The sequence below is a fragment of the Delphinapterus leucas genome, chromosome 9, assembly GCF_059928025.1.
Source record: "Delphinapterus leucas isolate spDelLeu-1000000601 "Yukka" chromosome 9, BTC_Dleu_Yukka2, whole genome shotgun sequence".
Lineage (NCBI taxonomy): Eukaryota > Metazoa > Chordata > Mammalia > Artiodactyla > Monodontidae > Delphinapterus > Delphinapterus leucas.
In genome coordinates, this window is record NC_143137.1 from 27,836,043 (window position 1) to 27,855,865 (window position 19,823).

A 19,823-nucleotide genomic window follows, 5' to 3' on the forward strand; every position below is an offset into this window, starting at 1 on the left:
ATCTACAAACAGCAAATGCTGGAGAGGGTGTGGAGAAAAGGGAACCCTCTTGCACTGTTGGTGGGAATGTAAATTGATACAGCCGCTATGGACAATAGTATGGAGGTTCCTTAAAAAACTAAAAATTGAACTACCGTTCATAGTAGTCCAAAAATGGACTACTCTGTCCATTTTGACATGGTTTGTACATGCTTCTATTTTTAAAATTACAACAAACAATTGTAGGGAAGAAATTTTTCTTTCTCCAGTGGCCTTTAATGCTACATGTTTTGATGAAGCAGTAAGTGATAATTTTCTGCTTTTGTGATGTTTTTGTCCCATTGGAATATATTTAATCCTTTATGTACTGCTGAGATTGAGATTTTAGCTTGACTACTAAATTCTGTGATCTAAAACTTTCTGTCACAGAGGAATTTAATTTCCTTCCTAGCTTACCTTCATTTCTTATAAAATTATGTGTACATCTGATAGTGTAGCATGGACAGAAGGTGTTAAGCTAGTGATTACAAGTGGATATGATGGGTCCTTCAAAAGGTAAGATATTAAACATACTTAACTTTTGTTCCATGTGTGTTGGGAGGAAAGGAGATCAGCCTTCCCTCTTTCTTCCTGCGCCGGTAGCCTTTGTTTTTTAAACTGGCTCTGTTTCAAGCTGTAGCGCACTCACACATGATAGGCGTGATGTGCACCTGGCCTTCTTTCCTTAGCAGGATAGCCAGAGAAGGTAGATGGTTCTAGCAAGCTAGGGAGCAGAGAGGAGGGCTGCGTGGGACTTGCAGCTTGCTCCCCGCCATGTAGAACTCCACATACGAGTCAGGCTGGCCCCTTCTCGCTCCCAGCCCCTTGTCCCTTTTCTTGCATCTGCTTCCCTTTCCTCCTTTCCCCTCATCCTTCTCCCCCTCTTTGCAGAACTCTCTGCACAGTCAGGCTGGCCCCTCAGGGCCCTGCGAAGTGACCGGTGGTTGGAGGTTGCCTCCTTGCACACTTGAATCCTGACTTGCCCATGGCTAGCAAGAATGCAAAGGGAGTTGAGTCTATGTAACATAGATTTATATTTTGGCTTTTCCTTTACATGGCTCTTCCGAATTGTGTACATTTATAATGGCATAAGGTAGCAGTCCCTAAAAGTTTTATTATGGAAATAGTAAGTGGCCAGTGATCTTAACAGAAATGCAGCAGCATTGGAGAAAGCAGGATAGAGTCCGCCGTGACCTTAGATTGTTACCCTGTGATTGAGAAACAGGTTCATTTCATTGCTTCCATTCCCTGTTACACCAGACCAGCTGACAGAGTTCTTGGCTTCCCACATGGTCTCTGAGAAGTAGTCCGTGGTCACTGTGTCAGCTTCTCTGCTCCACAGCGCTGTCTCCTTAAGTGTTGTATTGTGACCGTTCCTTGCCAGCTCTTACACCTTTATGTCTTAGTCCATTCAGGCTGCTTTTAACAAACCATCACACTGGGTGACTTATAAGAAACAGAAATTGCTCAGTTCTGTATTCCGGGAAGTTCAAGATCATGGTTCTGGCAGAGTCAGTGTGGTGGCTGGCAAGGACCTACTTCCTGGTTCATAGAAGGTACTGTCCCACCATGTCCTGACACGGCAGAAGGGCTCTGGAGCTCCATGGAGTCTCTTTTTATAAGAGCTCTGACTCCATTCGTGAGGGCTCTACTCTCATGACTTAAGCACCTCCCAAAGACCTCACCTTCTGATACTCTCACATTGGGGGGTTAGGATGTCAACCTATGAATTCTGGAAGTACACAAACTTATTATAGCACCTCATTTCACCGAACTTCCTCATACATACTTGACTGGTGAGTGATGGGGAGCAAATGTGATTACCTGAATATAATGTACACATCTTGCTTTTCATTACCCTGTGACCTGTTTAAAAGGCTCCTGCCACCCTTATCTACCCAGAGAACCCTCTCTGTCTTGTGAGACTGAGCTCCCCGGTTACATCTCTAGGTAGCTTTCCCTGGTCCCCCAGCCTCCTCTCTCCTTCTACGCCCCCCTCCCTCCTTCTTCCTTCTTTTCCCCTCCCTCCCCTCCCTTCCTTTTCCACTTACTCCCTCCCATGATTTTTCCATGTCAAAAAATTTCTAGCTGTGTAGGAATATAATGGAGAATGATGATATAAAATGCTTTGAGTAGTCAGATTAAAAGGTAATGGTTGAAGTGCTTAATGACAGTCACATAAACTACACATACAAAGTTTCTACTTAGCAAACTCTAAATATGTCTTTTGTTAAAGTAAAGAAGGCAGGATATACTATGTTGTGCTGAGATAATTAAGTAGTATTTCAGTATTTTCTGCCCACTAATTTTACTATGTGGGGAAAATGATTATGCCCTCTCCAGGGTACATTCTTAAATTTAAGGCCTATTAAGCCAAAAGATGGAAGGGTTGGAAAGATTGCAGTTGCTAAATGTTGTGTAAGATTTTCTACAGTAGAGTGTTGTTTCCTCTCCCTAATCTTAAGCCACTTCTTTATTACTATTAACTTTTGGATATGAAAGTTATTACCTTTTCACTTGCAAGATATCTTCCAAGTGGGAAATCTAAGCAGTATTATCTGTAAGCTGTTTGTAGCCAATGTTTATTGGGAGAAAAAGGCTCTGCTTTTTTAATGTTAATGTACCTTATTTTTATAAAAAAAATTTACATGGTCTTCTCCATTTAATATATTGTTTATTCAAAATTTAAAAAAATCTTGTCAACAAGAACTATTTATGGTCTGTTTTTATGCCTTCATACCTTCAATTTACACATTTTTGAAGTTGCCAGGCTCTTCACGCATTCTGCTACATATCTGTCATTCTTGCTTGTTTGGTGCGACCAAACTGAGAAGAGGAGAAAACTTTGCAATTGGGTTCTGACAAGCCTATTTGGGAAATTAACGCAAAATGGTAAAAAGTGATAGGTAACGCCAAATATGAGAATAAGGATCAGTCATACCCTGAATTCAAAAGTATGAATATTGGGATAGATTAGATAATACAGAGTAGATAATGTTGGGAAAGATTATTTATACTACGAAGTGAGTCTTTGTTTTGCCTTTTAATTAGTTATAAAGTTTCCTTAGCTGCAAATTTTGTTGGCGTATTGAAAATCAGATATGATACATGTGTTACAGAGATTGTCAACATTTGAAGTGTTATTTTCTGTTGTAGTACAGTGAAAGGTATGTTCGTATTCCAAGTAAAGACTCAACTCCATTTTACTTCCTTTGAGCACTAAGTGACTATAAATAGACTCACACTATATCAAGTCAGGTTTTTGCCCCCAAATGAGTTTGTTGCAAACTTATGAAAAAGAAAATTCTTAGGGGTTTTCATGTTGAATTGTGTGTAAAAGACTGTGGCCCTTAGTAAAATCTAGGGGAACACAATCATATGTTTTTGTCAATGTTTCTGTTAGGTCCAGGGCAGACTTTAAGCTTTGATGGTACCTTACTAAGAGCAGAACATGTGGGACTTGACTTTCAAGTTTTGCACTGTGTTTCGTTTTTATAGTTGTACAACTTGCTTTCTTTCTCACAGATTATGTTCATTTTTAAGCCTTATATGCTGGAGAATTTTGACCATGGCAGATGATTTTAGCTCGTGTTGTCCATGGGAAAGCAGCCCTTTTTTAAAACGTAGGATCAGTACTACACCCCAGACCTTACTCAAAGGAGCATGAACTCAGTTTGAACTGCAGGTGGGCCATGCAGTTAGCCTTGGTACACAGGCCTGGAATGACACCGGTATTTTCCTAGGAATAGGTGTATGGAAGAGAATCTTTTCATATCCTTTAGGTGTAGGCGGGACCATATCTGTTGCTTTGAAATTGCAAGGAACAGAAATCCTGTGTGGCTTATAGAGGAGCCATGCTTGGATTCATGTGGCTTTTCCAGAGGCTCAAATCGCCCCCCATCAGTTTGGCTCAGGAAGGAGAAACCTTCTCCAGGAGGAAGGGTAGTGAGGACTGACCAATCCTAACTAAAAGCAGTGGGAAGCCCAATAACATTCACTCACTTAAGAGTTGTGTCCTGTCACTAGAGAGAACTCCCATGCCGTTCAGTACTGGAGAGATGTAAGGTTAAGAGGTTTGGTATATGGTGGAAGAGATCAAGAACCTCACATAAAACCTGAAAACAGGGGCGGTCATCCTTGGAAGGAAGGAAGCGCAGTCGCATGCCATTTCAGAGGAGATTGTGTGTATAGGTGGGTTCTTCCACCACCCAGACTTGGTAAATTCATAGTGCCAAAATTAGCCTCTTGATGGGAGTGTTTAGGTTCATAGGTCATGGATTCAGAACAATCCTGTGAACTGACTAGCATTTGGCAAAGCTAAAAGCAAGGCTGTTTACCTTTTTAAACTTACACTCTTTGGTCTTTGCTGTAGTGTTTGCTGAATATACTATTGTCTGAGATAACTGAACTATTGCTGTCTGAGCCTGGGAATTCACAAACTTATGAGGAGTGGAAAGAAATAAACATGCTAAAAACAAAGATAAAATAGAAATTTTAAAATAATAAAGAAACAATTACTTAAAGAATTAGTTACATGAGAAGACTTAATGAGACAAATGCTACCAAGATTGATGAAAACATGAACAAATAAACGCAATTAGGAATATAAAAATGAGATTTAACTACAGATAGAATAATTTAAATATCGTAAAATTACTTTGAACAGTGTTATGCCATTAGATTATGAAACTTAAATGAAGTGATACTTTTGTTGAAAAACAAGACTGACCCAAGAAGAAATAGAAAACCTGAACTGTTGTCCATTAGGACAGTGAAGTGATAATCCAAGACTATCTACCAAAAGAGACTAAGCTCAAATAGTTTTACCAAACCTTTAAGGAAAGATAATTTGTAAGAACTGTCTCAGAAGTTAGAAAGAGAAAGCTTATTTGAGGCTAGTATATCTTTGCAAATAACCAAATTGGGAAAATGTAAGAATAGAAAACTAAGGACCAGTCTCATTTTACATGGATGCAGAAACCCTTAATAAAATATTAAATTTCAGGGATATACATCAAGATGAAGTATGTCTTATCCTATGAGTATGTGAATGATTCAATATTAGAAAAACTTAATATCACCTACCACATTAAGAGGTGAAAGAGAAAAATCATGTGATTACATTAATGTAACAGAAATGGCATTTAATAAAATTCAGTATCTTCTCAGGATGAACAAATCTGTTCAAGATAAAGCACTTCTAGAAACTTCTTAAACATCAGAAATGTACAGAAAATATCACTTAATGGGGAGTGAAGATTTTGAAGATTTTGAAAAATCAGGAGTAAGACGAGGATGGCTGTCATCACTTACTATTACATACAGGCATACCTCCTTTTATTGTGCTTCACTTTATTGCTCTTTACAGATATTTACATTTTTATAAACTGAAGGTTTGTGGCAATCCTGTTTGGAGCAGGTCTTTTAGTGCCATTTTTCCAACATCTGTTGCTCACTTCGTGTCTCTGTCACGTTTTTGTAATTCTTGTAATATCTCAAACTTTCATTATTATATTTGTTATGGTGGTCTGTGATCAGTGATCTTTGTTACTATTGTAATTGTCTTGGATGCCACAAGTCATGGCTGTATAAGATGGTGTGTGTGTTCTCACCGTTTCACCTACTGGCTGTTCCTGGTCTTTTTTTCCTCTCCTTGGGCCTCCCTGTTCCCTGGGACACACCAATATTGAAATGAGGTCAATTAGTAACCATGCAGTGGTCTCTAAATAGTCAAGTGAAAGGAATAGTTGCACATCTCTCACTTTAAATCAAAAGCTAGGTGTGATTAAGCTTAGTGAGGGAGGCATGTTGAAAGCCACGGTAGGACAAAAGCTGGGCTTCTTGCACCAAACAGTTAGCTAAGTTGTGAATTCAAAGAAAAAGTTCTTGAAGGAAATAAAACGTGCTACTACAGTGAATCACTCCTTCTTGTGAATGATAAGAAAGCAAAACAGGCTTGCTGCTGATAAGGAGAAAGTTTGAGTGGTCTGGATAGAAGATCAAACTACCCACAACATCCCCTTAAGCCAAACCTAATCCAGAACAAAGCCCTAACTCTCTTCAATTCAATGAAGAGGTGAGGAAGTTGCCCAAGAAAAGTTTGAACCTAGCAGAGGTTGGTTCATGAGGTTAAAGGAAAGAAACCATTTCCATAACATAAAAGTGCACGTTGAAAGCGGCAAGTGCTGATGTAGCAGCTCCAGCAGATTCATTCATTGGCCTAGCTAGATACAGAAGACCTCGCTAAGATAATGAAGGTGGCTACAGTAAACAACAGATTTTCAGTATAGACAAAACAGCCTTAAATCAGAAGATGATGCTATCTAGGACTTTCATAGCTGCAGAGGAGAAGTCAATACCTGGCTTCAAAGAACAGGCTGGCTCTCTTGTTAGGGGCTAATGCAGCTGGTGACTTTCAGTTGAAGCTAATGTTCATTTACCATTCTGAAAATCCTGGGTCGTTAAGAATTATGCTAAATCTACTCTGCCTGTGCTCCACAAATGGAACAACCAAGCCTGGATGACAGCACATCTGTTTACAACATGGTTTACTGAATATTTCAAGCCTACTGTTGAGACCTACTGCTCAGAAAATTCCTGAAGATGTGATTGAATTGCTGCAGTCTCACAATCAAACTTTAATTGGTGAGGAGTTGCTTCTTAGGGATGAGCAAAGAAAGTATTTCTTGAGATGGAACCTACTCTTGCTGAAGCAGCTGTGAAGATTTTTGAAGTGACAACAAAGAATTTAGAATATTACATAAACTTCATTGAGAAAGCAGTGGGAAGGTTTGAGAGGATTGACTGCAGCTTTTTCTTTCTTTTTTTTTTTTTTTTGACTGCAGCTTTTAAAGAAGTTCTATTGTGGGTAAAATGCTATCAAACAGCACTGCATGCACCAGAGAAATCGTTTGAGAGAAAGAGTCAATTGATGTGGCAGACTTCATTTAAGAACTGGCCACAGCGACCTCAGTTGTCAGCGACAAACACCCTGATCAGTCAGCAGCAAAAGAAAACACATTGAGGAAGACCCTCCATCAGCAAAAAGATTATAACTTGCTGAAGGCTCAGCCGATGGTTAGCATTTTTTAGCAATAAAGTATTTTTAAATGAAGGTACATACATTTTCTGACGTAATGCTACGTAACACTTACTAGGCTACAGTATACTGTAACCATAACCTGTATGCATTGGGAAACCCCCCCAAATCTGTATGACCTGCTTTATTGTGGTGGTCTGGGACCAAACCCACAGTATTTCCAAGGTATGCCTGTATTGTAATGGAGTAAGAAAAAGAGCATCGTTAAACTTGTAGTGGTAAAGTTATACCATCTGCATATATGGAGAGTTTATTTTCTATGTGGACAATTTTAAGGGGACCTATAGAGAAACTAGAAAAAGTAATGACTTCAGGAAGATTATCTAGTTTTTACCCAGCAGACATACAGAAATCTGTAGCACTTTTTTTTTAACAAATAAAATACATGTTTTTAAAACAAAATTACAATACTGAAAATAAAGTTTATCTTGCTTTTTCACTTACCAAGAGAATTTTCTTAGGTCGGTAGATAGACTTTATAAATTGAATTTTATAGAGATATTATTTTATTTTGAAAATACATCATAATTTACTTAACTGTTCACATATTTTGGGCTAATTAGATTATTTCCATTATTATAAATAACATTGAAATCAATATCTATAGACAACCCTTTTTAATTTCTTAAGCTAGATCAGAGAGGTAGAATTTCTGGTTCAAAAAAAAACTTTGAAGTTTTTTTTTTTTAACATCTTTATTGGAGTATAATTACTTTACAATGGTGTGTTAGTTTCTGCTGTATAACAAAGTGAATCAGCTATACGTATACATATATCCCCATATCTCCCCCCCCTTGCGTCTCCCTCCCTCCCTCCCTATCCCAGCCCTTTAGGTGGACACAAAGCACCGAGCTCATCTTCCTGTGCTATGCAGCTGTTTCCCACTAGCTATTTATTTCACATTTGGTAGTGTATATATGTCTGTGCCACTCTCTCACTTGGTCCCAGCTTACCTTTCCTCCTCCCCGTGTCCTCAAGTCCATTCTCTACGTCTGCATCTTTATTCCTGTCCTGCCCCTAGGTTCTTCAGAACCATTTTTGGTTTTGTTTTTGTTTTTAGATTCCGTATATATGGGTTAGCATATGGTATTTGTTTTTCTCTTTCTGACTTACTTCATTCTGTATGAGAGTCTCTAGGCCCATCCATCTCACTACAGATAACTCAATTTTGTTTCTTTTTATGGCTGAGTAATATTCCATTGTATATATGTGCCACATCTTCTTTATCCATTCATCTGTCAATGGACACTTAGGTTGCTTCCACGTCCTGGCTATTGTAAGTAGAGCTGCAGTGAACATTGTGGTACATGACTCTTTTTGAATTATGGTTTTCTCAGGTTATATGCCCAGTAGTGGGATTGCTGGGTCGTATGATAGTTCTATTTTTAGTTTTTTAAGGAACCTCCATACTGTTCTCCATAGTGGCTGTATCAGTTTACATTCCCACCAACAGTGCAAGAGGGTTCCCTTTTCTCCACACCCTCTCCAGCATTTATTGTTTGTAGATTTTTTGATGGTGGCCCTTCTGACTGGTGTGAGGTGATACCTCATTGTGGTTTTGATTTGCATTTCTCTCATGATTAGTGGCGTTGAGCATCCTTTCATGTGTTTGTTGGCAATCTGTGTGTCTTCTTTGGAGAAATGTCTATTTAGGTCTTCTGCCCATTTTTGGATTGGGTTGTTTGTTTTTTTTGATATTGGAAAACTGTAGCACTTTTATTAAATAACAATAACTTACTAGAAAATGGCAGTAGGAAAAAATAATTCATTTTCAAAAGCATCAACACATAAAGTACCTCTTAAATACAAATCCCACCCTAATACTGCAAGGCCCCTGGGGAGAAATATTATGAAATATTACTGAAGAACATAAAAGAGAAATATATCTTGTTTTTGAATGGGAAGAGTCAATTTCATAAAGATAGCATTTATCCTCAAGTTTGTCGGTAAGTCATTACAATTACAACCCCCTAGCAGAGTTTTGCTTTACATCACTTGATAAGATGATACTGAAATTTATATGAGAAAGCAAAGGGTCAGCAATAGCCAAGACTATATAGAAAAGGAGGAGGAGTGACAAGGGGCGATTTGCCCTACCAACGTTCCAAGTTACTGTAATTGAGATAGACTGGTATTAGTAGAGGGGCGGGTCAGAAATAAACTCACACATGGATATAAACTTTATATGCTTTACAGGTGGCATTATACATTTTTCGGAAAGTATCAGTAGACTGATGAATAAACGTTGCTAGGATAATTGGCTACCCATATGGAATTAAAGATAATACTGGAGTCTGTCTTTGCATTGTGCACAAATATATTCTAAATATATTAAATACAGAAATGGGAAAAGCAAAAATTTAGAAGAAAACATGAGAACATGTAAAGAATAGAACAGGATTTTCTTTTAAAGCCAAAGAAAATACAAATCATATGAAAGGTTGAAAAGTTCTCCTAAAGTGAAGCTGCAGTATTTCATGATAAGCAAAACAAAGTGGGAAGATAATAAGACTGAGATGATATCACAATGCCTATAATTAACATAGGCTTAATATCTAAAATGTATACAGAGCTCCTGTATAACTGTGTGAAAAGGCAAACAATTCTCGAACACATAAAGGATAAATAATTCAAAGAATAGGAAACCTGAATGGCCAATAAACTGTTAGTTTCATGTAGCTGCTGTAACAAATTTCAGCAAACTGGGTGGCTTAAAGCAAATCTATTCTCTCACAGTTTGGGAGGCCAAGCATCTGAAATCAAGGTGTAAGCAGGGCTGCACTCCCCCTGAAGGCACTAGGGGAGGATCCTTTGTTTTTGTTTTTGTTTTTGTTTTTTTTGTGGTAAGCGGGCCTCTCACTGCTGCGGCCTCTCCCGTTGCGGAGCACAGGCTCCGGACGCGCAGGCCCAGTGGCCATGGCTCATGGGCCCGGCTGCTCCGCGGCATGTGGGATCCTCCCGGACCGGGGCACGAACCCGTGTCCCCTGCATCGGCAGGCGGACCCTCAACCACTGGGGGAGGATCTTTTGAAGCCTCTTGCAGGTTTGGCTGTTGGCATTCTTTGACTTCCTTGCCTTAGGACCACATCACTCCCGGTGCCTGCCTTTGTCTTTACATTGCCTCCTTCTCTTCTGCCTGCCAGATCTTTCCTGTGTCTCTTATCAGGACATTTGTCCTTGGATTTGGACCCAGCTGATAATCTAGGATGATCTTTTCATGTCAAGATCCTTAATTTCACCTGCAAAGACTTTTTCCAAATAACATGCACAGGTTCTAGGAATTTGACATGAACATATATTCTGGAGAGTCATCCCTGAACTTGGTACAGTGTAAAGAGATGGTTGACATCCCTTGTGATCAAGGATATGCACATTCAAATGCTGAAATACCATTTGTCTTCTTTCAGTTTTACAAGTTTGGAAACATTAAACTTGAATAAGGTTATAGAGGGGTAAGTACTTCCGTGCTTCTGGCCAAAGTGTAAATCTTCGCAAACACTTTGGACAGTACTTTGGTGCTGTCTGTTTAGCTTGAAGATGCCTAGCGCCTCCACCCTGTGACCTAGGAAGTAAACCTCCAGGAGTATACTCTAGAGAAATTCTAGCACAAGGAAACCTATTCAGGAATGTCCACTGAAGCATTGTTCAAAATATAAAAAAAGTGAACACAGCTCAAATATCCATCAACAGATGAGTGAATAAATATACAGTGTGACATATTCATAAGATAGAATGCTATAAACGAGTGAATCTCAAAAACAATGAACAAGAGAGAAAAGTTGCAGAATGATTGGTGTAGTACAGTTCTATTTATATACAGTTTTATAACATGCAGCGTAAATTTTCTATATTGGTTACGAATACATGCACATGGAACTTCAATGGAATTAATACCGTATCCTGGATAGGGTTTATCTCTGGGGATTCTGGAAGGATTATTGGTTTGGGGATTGGTGTATAAGGACCTTCGACTATATCTGTAATTTTCCTTAAAAAAAAAAAAATCTTCCCCAGAACCTTAGAATGTGACTTTATTCGGAAATAAGATTGTTGCAGATGTAGTTAGTTAAGCTAAGGTGAGGGTGAGTATCTAATCTAATCGGATGAGTATCCTCATATAGAGGAGACTGAGACACAGGGGAGGACACCCTGTGAAGATGAAGATGGAGACAGATGTGGAGCGACTCATCTGCAAGCCAAGGGGCGCCGAGGATTTCTGGGAGCCCCCAGAATGTAGTGGAGAAGCATGGAGCAGATTCCCTGAACCTGTGGTAGGATACAACCCTGCCGGCATCTTGAATTTTCGATTTCTTGTCTCTGGAACTGTGGGGAGGGGCGGGATGGGGAATCCCTGTCGTTTCAAGTCGTCCGGTTTGTTTGTTACAACAGCCCTAGGAACCGAATACATATCCAGAATGTTCAGATTTTAAGTTGGGTGATGAGTACCGGCGTGTTACAGTATTCTCTGTATTTTTCTTTTTTATATTGTGTTTTGAAAATATTTAAGAGCAAACAAACCCACACTAATCTGAATTTTTGTAATTAACCTTTCTGATGGAGTTAAAGAGTAAAATAGATGTGTGAGTAATTGGCAAAATGAGCAGTGCTCCATATATTACAGATGGAATCAGAGATGATACCTGTTACAAAACCCAAACAGTATGTTTCCTAGGGTCAGTTAATGGTCTTAAATTAGAATGGGGGACTAACTCAGCGTTGAAAGAGCTGCTCTTGTCCAGTATCCAGTATGGAAAATAAGTATGTCTGGACCTAGTTATAAAAACAAAAAACAAAGGTAATTGGGCTATGAGACATCAAACATTGGGGTAAAATCCTGGTTCAGGGCTTCCCTGGTGGCGCAGTGGTTGAGAGTCCGCCTGCCAATGCAGGGGACACGGGTTCGTGCCCCGGCCCGGGAAGATCCCACATGCCGCGGAGCGGCTGGGCCCATGAGCCATGGCCGCTGAGCCTGCGCGTCCCGAGCCTGTGCTCCGCAACGGGAGAGGCCACAACACTGAGAGACCCGCATACTGCAACAACAACAAAAAAAATCCTGGTTCAGCTACTTAATAGGTTACTTGCTTAGCTTCAGTTTTTTAATTTCTAAAACAGCTTCTCATAGTGTCTACTTCATTGCATTATTGTGGTTATCAAATGAGCTAGTACATAAAGTGCTAAACACCAAGCATTCAGTAAAGACTCAGATTGAAGCTTGCACTGTCAATAGCAGTAGCAATGTAAGTTACTGTCATTCAAATTAGAAAAGTACTGCACTTGACATATCAGCTGGGTAGTTTGTAAGGACACTGCACTAATCACCTTGGGAGTAGTTTTACCCTTGTGTATGGCAGTGGGTTTTGTTCTAGTTTGCTCCCAATCTGTGCCCCACACCTAGTAGTCCATTTTGCATATATGTATTTTTTTTTGAGACATAAACATACACCAGATTTTGTATAGTTCAGTCTCTCCAGTTTACTATGGATTCTTTCTGTAATTGTGTCACCTGTGGCCCTGTGAATGAATGTTTGATTTTATTAAATTTTTGATGAGAGAAAAGTATTAAAGAAAAAAATTTACCAAAGAAATTAAAGTGACATGTAGAAAACCAAGTTAAAAATTTAGGACATCTGGGCTTCCCTGGTGGCGCAGTGGTTGAGAATCTGCCTGCCAATGCAGGGGACACGGGTTTGAGCCCTGGTCTGGGAAGATCCCACATGCCGCGGAGCAACTAGGCCCGTGAGCCACAACTACTGAGCCTGTGCGTCTGGAGCCTGTGCTCTGCAACGAGAGGCCACGATAGTGAGAGGCCCGCACACTGCGATGAAGAGTGGCCCCCACTTGCCGCAACTAGAGAAAGCCCTCGCACAGAAACGAAGACCCAACACAGCCATAAATAAATTAATTAATTAAAAAAAAATTTAAGACATCTAGTCTAGAAACAATTCAAAAGTTGTAGGGAGGGTGGGAACAGTAAATTCCATGTCCACTTTATATACTTGTAGGCTAAGAGACTGTCACATGTATTTTTCTGTTAACTGTATGACTTTTCCTCTTGATTTATGTAGAATATCGGTCATTTAGTTTTCCCACCTGCATAATCTTTGTTAGTGTAATCTTGATCAAATGGACATTAGGACAACAGTAATTGAGTTCTAGGTCTTGCCCAGAACCTAGTGTTATATGTGGATATTACAGACACTTTTGCTTTCTCATATGATAACCTTTTTGTCTTAAGCCTCAAATTAAACCTTGAGTCACTGGTGACATGAATGTTCTTCTTGCAGTTTGACATGGATTACTAATGTAACAATTACTTTGTGAAACAAGGCTCTTTTTCAATGTATTGAAAAATATCGTGCCAGGAGAGCTAATCAAAAGCTTTATTTTGTTTTGCTCTTGTTTTCATGGGAGGTCTGTGGGTGTGAAGGAACAAAAAGGACCTGTTTTTTTTTTTTTTTTTTGTGGTACGCGGGCCTCTCACTGTTGTGGCCTCTCCCGTTGCGGAGCGTAAGCTCAGCGGCCATGGCTCACGGGCCTAGCTGCTCCACGACATGTGGGATCTTCCCGGACCGGCGCACGAACCCGTGTCCCCTGCATCGGCAGGCGGACTCTCAACCACTGCGCCACCAGGGAAGCCCAGGACCTGTTTTTTGAAGTTGGCATATACATTAAGAGGATAATATTCATAATAAGCAACTCTGTTATCATGCATCCTTTATGAATCATGAAATACTTTCTCTAATGGGCAATCACTTACTGTTTACCTGCAGATGTTAACAGGCATTTAGGCAGTAGATCAGTAGTTATATATGTTATATATGGAAAAGTGATACTAAATGTTTTATGTCAATATAGAGACTTCCTTAGAATTAAAGGATTGAACAAGTCCCTTAAAGACCCTGACATCACTCTTATCTAGTAAAATAAGTGAATAAGACTATAAAGATGATGATAGTGGTGGTAACACACATCGATATGTGTATGAGCCGAACAGTGTTCTAAATGCTTTAGATACTGTACATTTTTTTGTTTGGTCCTCATAAGAGCTCTGAAAGTTTGGTACTGCTAATTTCCCCACTTTACAGGTAAAGAAACCAGGGCATATAAGTTCAAGAAAGCTGCCCAAGGTTGCAGAGCTAGTGTAAATACAGGTTTCAAACCCAGGCAGCTTAGCTTCAGAATTAATTAAACCTGTGAAATTTAAGTAATTCCTATTCCTGTTAAAACTAATGAGACCTACTGTGAAACATGATACGAAACAAAGATTTGTTTTTAAATATAGAAATTTAGCAGCTCCATGAGCTTCATGAACCTGAGTCAAGGAAGCTTTGTGATCAGATGTGCTGTTTGGCCTGCTTTATTGTAAACTGCGTGAAACATACTAGTGAATGTGGTACCTTAGCTTAGGGTATCCAGACAGTGTGTGAATAAACTGCTCCATCTTAGGGCAGGATTTATCCTTTCCTACCGCTCTGCCGTTTACTTCACATTACTTATTTATTACATCAGAGTTCTTGGGTGAGATACACCCTTGACCTCATCTTTGAATCCCCAGGTACACATAAAGATTGATTCATGAATATAGAAAATTGGTGTTTTGACCACTGCTCTAGCCTCAGCACTGAGAACTGTGCACATAGTAGGTTCTTGATAAATATTTGCATGAATGAGTGAGAGAATCGTGTAGGTATTGAGTAGGTGGTTCTTGGATTGTCACCCTGGAGCGTATGTGAAAAATAGAACTTGCCAAGTTCTTCGTGTCAGAGAATCACTTTTATTATGAAAAATCAAATAAGTAATTGATTTTACACAAATCCGTGTACTAGGCTCCGTAGGAAGACAAAGGAATATAAGAAAATCCTACCCTCAAAGAACTTATAATTGAGAATCAAAAAAGCCTTTATTAGAATGAAAAGTAAATTAATGTTGTTTCAACACCTGCGGAAAAATATCACCAGGTAGTATATAATTTCCTAAGAAAGGATCTGGAAAAATGAAGAATAGTATTTTTTTCTTTAAAATGTACATAGTACTTGATTTATTTTTATTTTAAAAAATATATATATGGTATGTACTGTTTTTACTCTAAAGTATAAGTACAAGTTTTTTTAGTGATAAAAAATTACAGGCAGTTCACAGTAGAAAGAACATGATTTGTACCTGGTTAGTCAGATGGTTTCTAGGGGTTGCAGGATTTGAGTGTGTCTTGGGCTGGGAATAGAAGGCCTCATGGGTTGTTGAGAAAGTTAGTTGTTTTAACTATTACTGCTCATATGATTATAGGGCTTTCTTTGAGGCACTGAAATGAACAAAATTATTCTGATACTTTTCTCTGGGTAATGACTATTTGGCTTATGACTTGATACGTATCTATATAGGTGTGTGTGTATATATATATATATATATAAATATCTTGATATATAAAAGATAATTAAAGGAGCATTTGAAATATTGTAGAGTCTAGTTGCTTATATATTAGAAATAGTTGTTAGTTTATGGCTGTATGTTACTCAATTTTTATATCATTTTTCAGATACAGAGATGTGGATGGAATTCTTGACTTCTAGAGAGAAAATGTGAGACACATGGCCTCTGATCCTGTGATGTTAAATAAGCCTTTTTCTGGACAACTGTTGTCAAAGTAATTCTTAGCTGAGGGACGACATGTCAAATCATTGCTTGTTCTATTTTTTTTAATGGATGACTGTATAATGCAGAGGTTGCCGAAAGCTGCTGCTATGTCTTAATATTTTGAAGAATAAGTGCTTGAAAAGTCACACATTGGTTGGGGACCCTGAGCAAATTTTATTGTGCTGGGGACAAGGGGAGGAAACAGGATTTACAGAAATAAGATGACACTGCTTCTTCCAAGACACTCTAAATCAAACAAAAGTATAGCCAGACATATAAGCATCTAACTACACTATATAATATATGGCAAAATTAAATGACTGTCAAATAGATACAAAAAAATAGGAGCACGTTGTTTTGACTGGGATGATTGCAAAAGGGAGTTGGGGATCAGCCTTGAAGGATGAGAAAATATTATTAGGTGGAAAACAGGAAAGAGCCTTCATAAAATTGGAAGGGGGAAAGGGCCCCTTTACTGAGCCCCTGCCATGCTAGCCGTGTGCTTAGTGAATTACAAAGAGATGTGAAATAGGTCATCTGATACTCACTGTGTACCAGGGAGGCAGTCATTTACTTCCCCATCTTACAAATGAGAAAACTGAGGCTCAGTGTGACTTATGTCACACAGCTAGCACATGACAGAGACTGGGTTTCATGGCAGGTCTGTTGCACATAACTTTGTGTTTCAGTACCGTTTCTGCTAGTGTGATGACTCCATATTCCTGTTTTTTTTCTTCTCTGCTGCTTCCCAGGAGGGATTAAATTACCTAATAAATGAGTAAGGTTTTTTGACCTGTGAATTGGAAAAACGTAAGGGATGTGAGTGGGAAAATCTTAATCGCTGCTGCCCTGCTATTTCTGACTGCTAAGAGCTCACTCAGAGTTAACCGCACTCCAGGGGACTGGTGTTAGGAAGACAAAGCTTATAAAAACCTTCAATGAGGCCTTCCCTGGTGGTGCAGTGGTTGAGAGTCCACCTGCCGATGCAGGGGACACGGGTTCGTGCCCCGGTCCCGGAGGATCCCACATGCCGCGGAGCGGCTGGGCCCGTGAGCCATGGACGCTGAGCCTGCACGTCCGGAGCCTGTGCTCCGCAAAGGGAGAGGCCACAACAGTGAGAGGCCCGCGTACCGCAAAAAAACAAAAACACAAAAAAAACCCTTCAATGACCCCGATTGTGGCTTAAGAAGGTCTAGAATCTAAGGGTTTTAGGGCAACTTTGAAATGACAGGGCTCCAAAAGCAGGCTCCTCATCCTTGGTGGTTCTTAACTACAGGAGCAAAATAGTCTGTTCAGAGAACAGGGCAGGTTCTGGTGGTTATTCAAAAGATTCTGCTCTTATTTATTTTTTCCCTTTTTTGAGTATGTTGCCTTCTCTCCGCCCTTTCAAACAAAAATCCAGTCTAAATGATTGAGTTAATATTAAGATGTATTTTGTCCTAGGCTCAAAGAAAGGTAACAGTACCACCATTTACCGTCCTTAGTCTTTAATCTTGTGTTTGCTGAGGAATGTTCAGCTACTTTCTCTGTCCTCTGAGTGCACAGGCTGTGCTGTGAGGTTTTGCCCCCATTACTTTCCAAACTACTAGTAATGTTTTTCTACTCTGTTGATTGCCATTCTGTCTTCTAACTTGGCAGATTGAATGAGAAGGAAAAGTTGTTTTCAATTTAGTGTTACAGTTTTGTAGACCTTGACTTGAATTCAGAATGTGGAAGAGAGTGTAATTTATGTAGTTTGATTTATACCCATTAAAGTTTAAGATAATTTGGTCATATTCCAAGTGCTCATTTATCTTATTAGAATTCAGGTACAGCTATAAGAAATTCAGTTTTATGAGTATTAAATCTGTGGAAGAATTAAAGGTTAAACTTATTATGTATATTTAACTATTGCTCTAACTAGAATGATCACCCTGACGAAGATAAAATTAAGTAGATGCATTATTGCATGAGTAATATTACAGGTTAGAATTTGGAGGATAAGACGCTATCAATTTAATTAACTTTCATTGAGAACTTACAATGTGCTGGAAATTGAGTATTGAAAGAATGAGAATAAGATTTAGTCCCAGACCTGGAGATTAATGGAGGAGATCATTTTGTAGAGGGAACTGTATCAGCTGCTGTATAAAAACTCACTGTATATAAGGGCAGTATTCTTTTATAAACTACTTTTTTCAAAGGTCAGTATCTGTCATTGCTCAGGAGTCTAGATAGGCTAAGCAACTGAGGTCTCAGCTGTACTGAGTCATGAATGTGTGGTCACCTCAGGATTATGGAGACATCTCTGCTCATCTTGGGTGCTCGCATATGTTTGCCCATCTGTAGGTTGACTTAGGGTAGCGTCAGCTGGGGCACCTGCATCCTTCTCTGTCAGGCTAGCCTTAGTTGTTGGAGGACGGTGGGCTCCCAAGAGTGAGGGGAGGAGTGCACAGGCCTCCTGAGGCTTAGGCTCGGAACTCGCACATCATCACGTCTGTGCCAGTCTGTTCACCAGCTTGAGTTATCAGGCCATCCGAAATCAAGTGGTATAGAGGTAAATCCCACGTCCTGATGGAAGGACCTGCTAAGTCACATTGCAGAGGGCATCACTGGGAGGGAAGTAATTGGGCCATTTTGTGATTAGTGTTCCTACCCTAGGGACAGCGTTTTGTAAAAGGAACAAAGCCTGTCTAAGGGCTTATATAGTGACTGCTGCAATAGGAGCACAGGAAACTATAAGCCCTTTGAATTGAAGAAGCATACATTTCAGGACTGATAACAGTAGAAAATGAGGCTGGATTGAAGGAAAGAGGACCAGGTTGGAGAGGCTTATATTTGCATTTCTGGAAGCTTGGGTGTTACTCTTTGGATAGAGGGAGCCATCTAAGGTTTTAGGCAAACAGGAATGCCATTGTAAATTTCATTTTTTTCTGCAGGTTGCTCTGGCAGCAATGAATTCAAGGTGAGCAAAACATTGATGGAAGATTAGATGCTGTTGCAAAACTCTAGATTGTGGAAAGATTATGAAGGCCAAACTAAAGCAGTGGAAAGAATTCAAGTGTGGTAAACCTGATCGTGTTAATCATTCATTCAGACAAACTTCTTTGAGCCAGGTGCTGTGTTAGGTGTTTGAGAACCGTCAGTGAGAATTCCCTTTCTTTAATGTTGCAAAGGCTTCTTGGAGCTTTGGACTTCTGGAGCTCTTACACAAGTTACCCTTTCATCATCCATCCCACTGTTAGGCATGCAGATAAGTAGAGGGGAATAGTAATCCTGGCTTACATAGGGAAGAAATCGTGGCTAGTGATTTAAAATGTCTGTCTTGGCTGTTTTTTCTTTCTAGTATACTTAGTTACCAGAGATTTTAGTGATATTGAAAGTTATTTTATTGGTTAATATAAAGAATAATGAATAGGAGCCTGAGTAAATTTTGTGACTTTCACACATCTATACCTGCCTCTAGTATAGTATGTGATTGTGAAAGTAATTCAAAGATTGATATATTAGTTTTTTAATTTACTGTATTTCATTTTAGCATATTCAGAACACTTTCCTGGGTTCAGAAATATTAAGTGGAAAAAGTGTATTTGTATGTGGAGAATAATTTTTTTATTGCATATGTCTGGGAGAATATGTGGGAGTAGAGACTAATTTACAGGAGAAATTTAGAAGAAATTTTTATAAGGATTTACCAATTTGCAATCGAAGATAATAACGTTTTAAAGTAAGTTTTGCCTTTAAAAATCTTTAGAAATAAAGATATCTCTTTCAGAGAATATCATTAGCATTACTTGCTATTTTGTTGTTCTCAGTAAACTACTTAGAGTCAGTGTTCTTTTCCTGTCAAATCCCATTATGATGCATCTAATTACTCACAGAAACCCTATACAGTTGTTTTCTCAAGATTAAATGCAAATCCAGTGTGCTTTGTGGATTCCTAGAGATCTCTAATAATATCATAGCCCTGGATACGGTGACTTGGGAGGTAATTTATTGAAGTCTCTTCAGTGTTCCCTGCATTTAGAGATACAGTTACAAAGCATTGCCCAGAGAGTTTTTGGCTATTTTTCTTCTCAAAATAGAGATTTCTGGA

General features: G+C 39.2%; 1 protein-coding gene across 2 annotated transcripts in view; it reads left to right on the forward strand.

Moving 5' to 3' along the window:
- Positions 1–19,823, forward strand: part of CADPS2 (calcium dependent secretion activator 2) — a 497,272-nt gene that overhangs the window by 112,660 nt on the left and 364,789 nt on the right. The window lies entirely within an intron of this gene.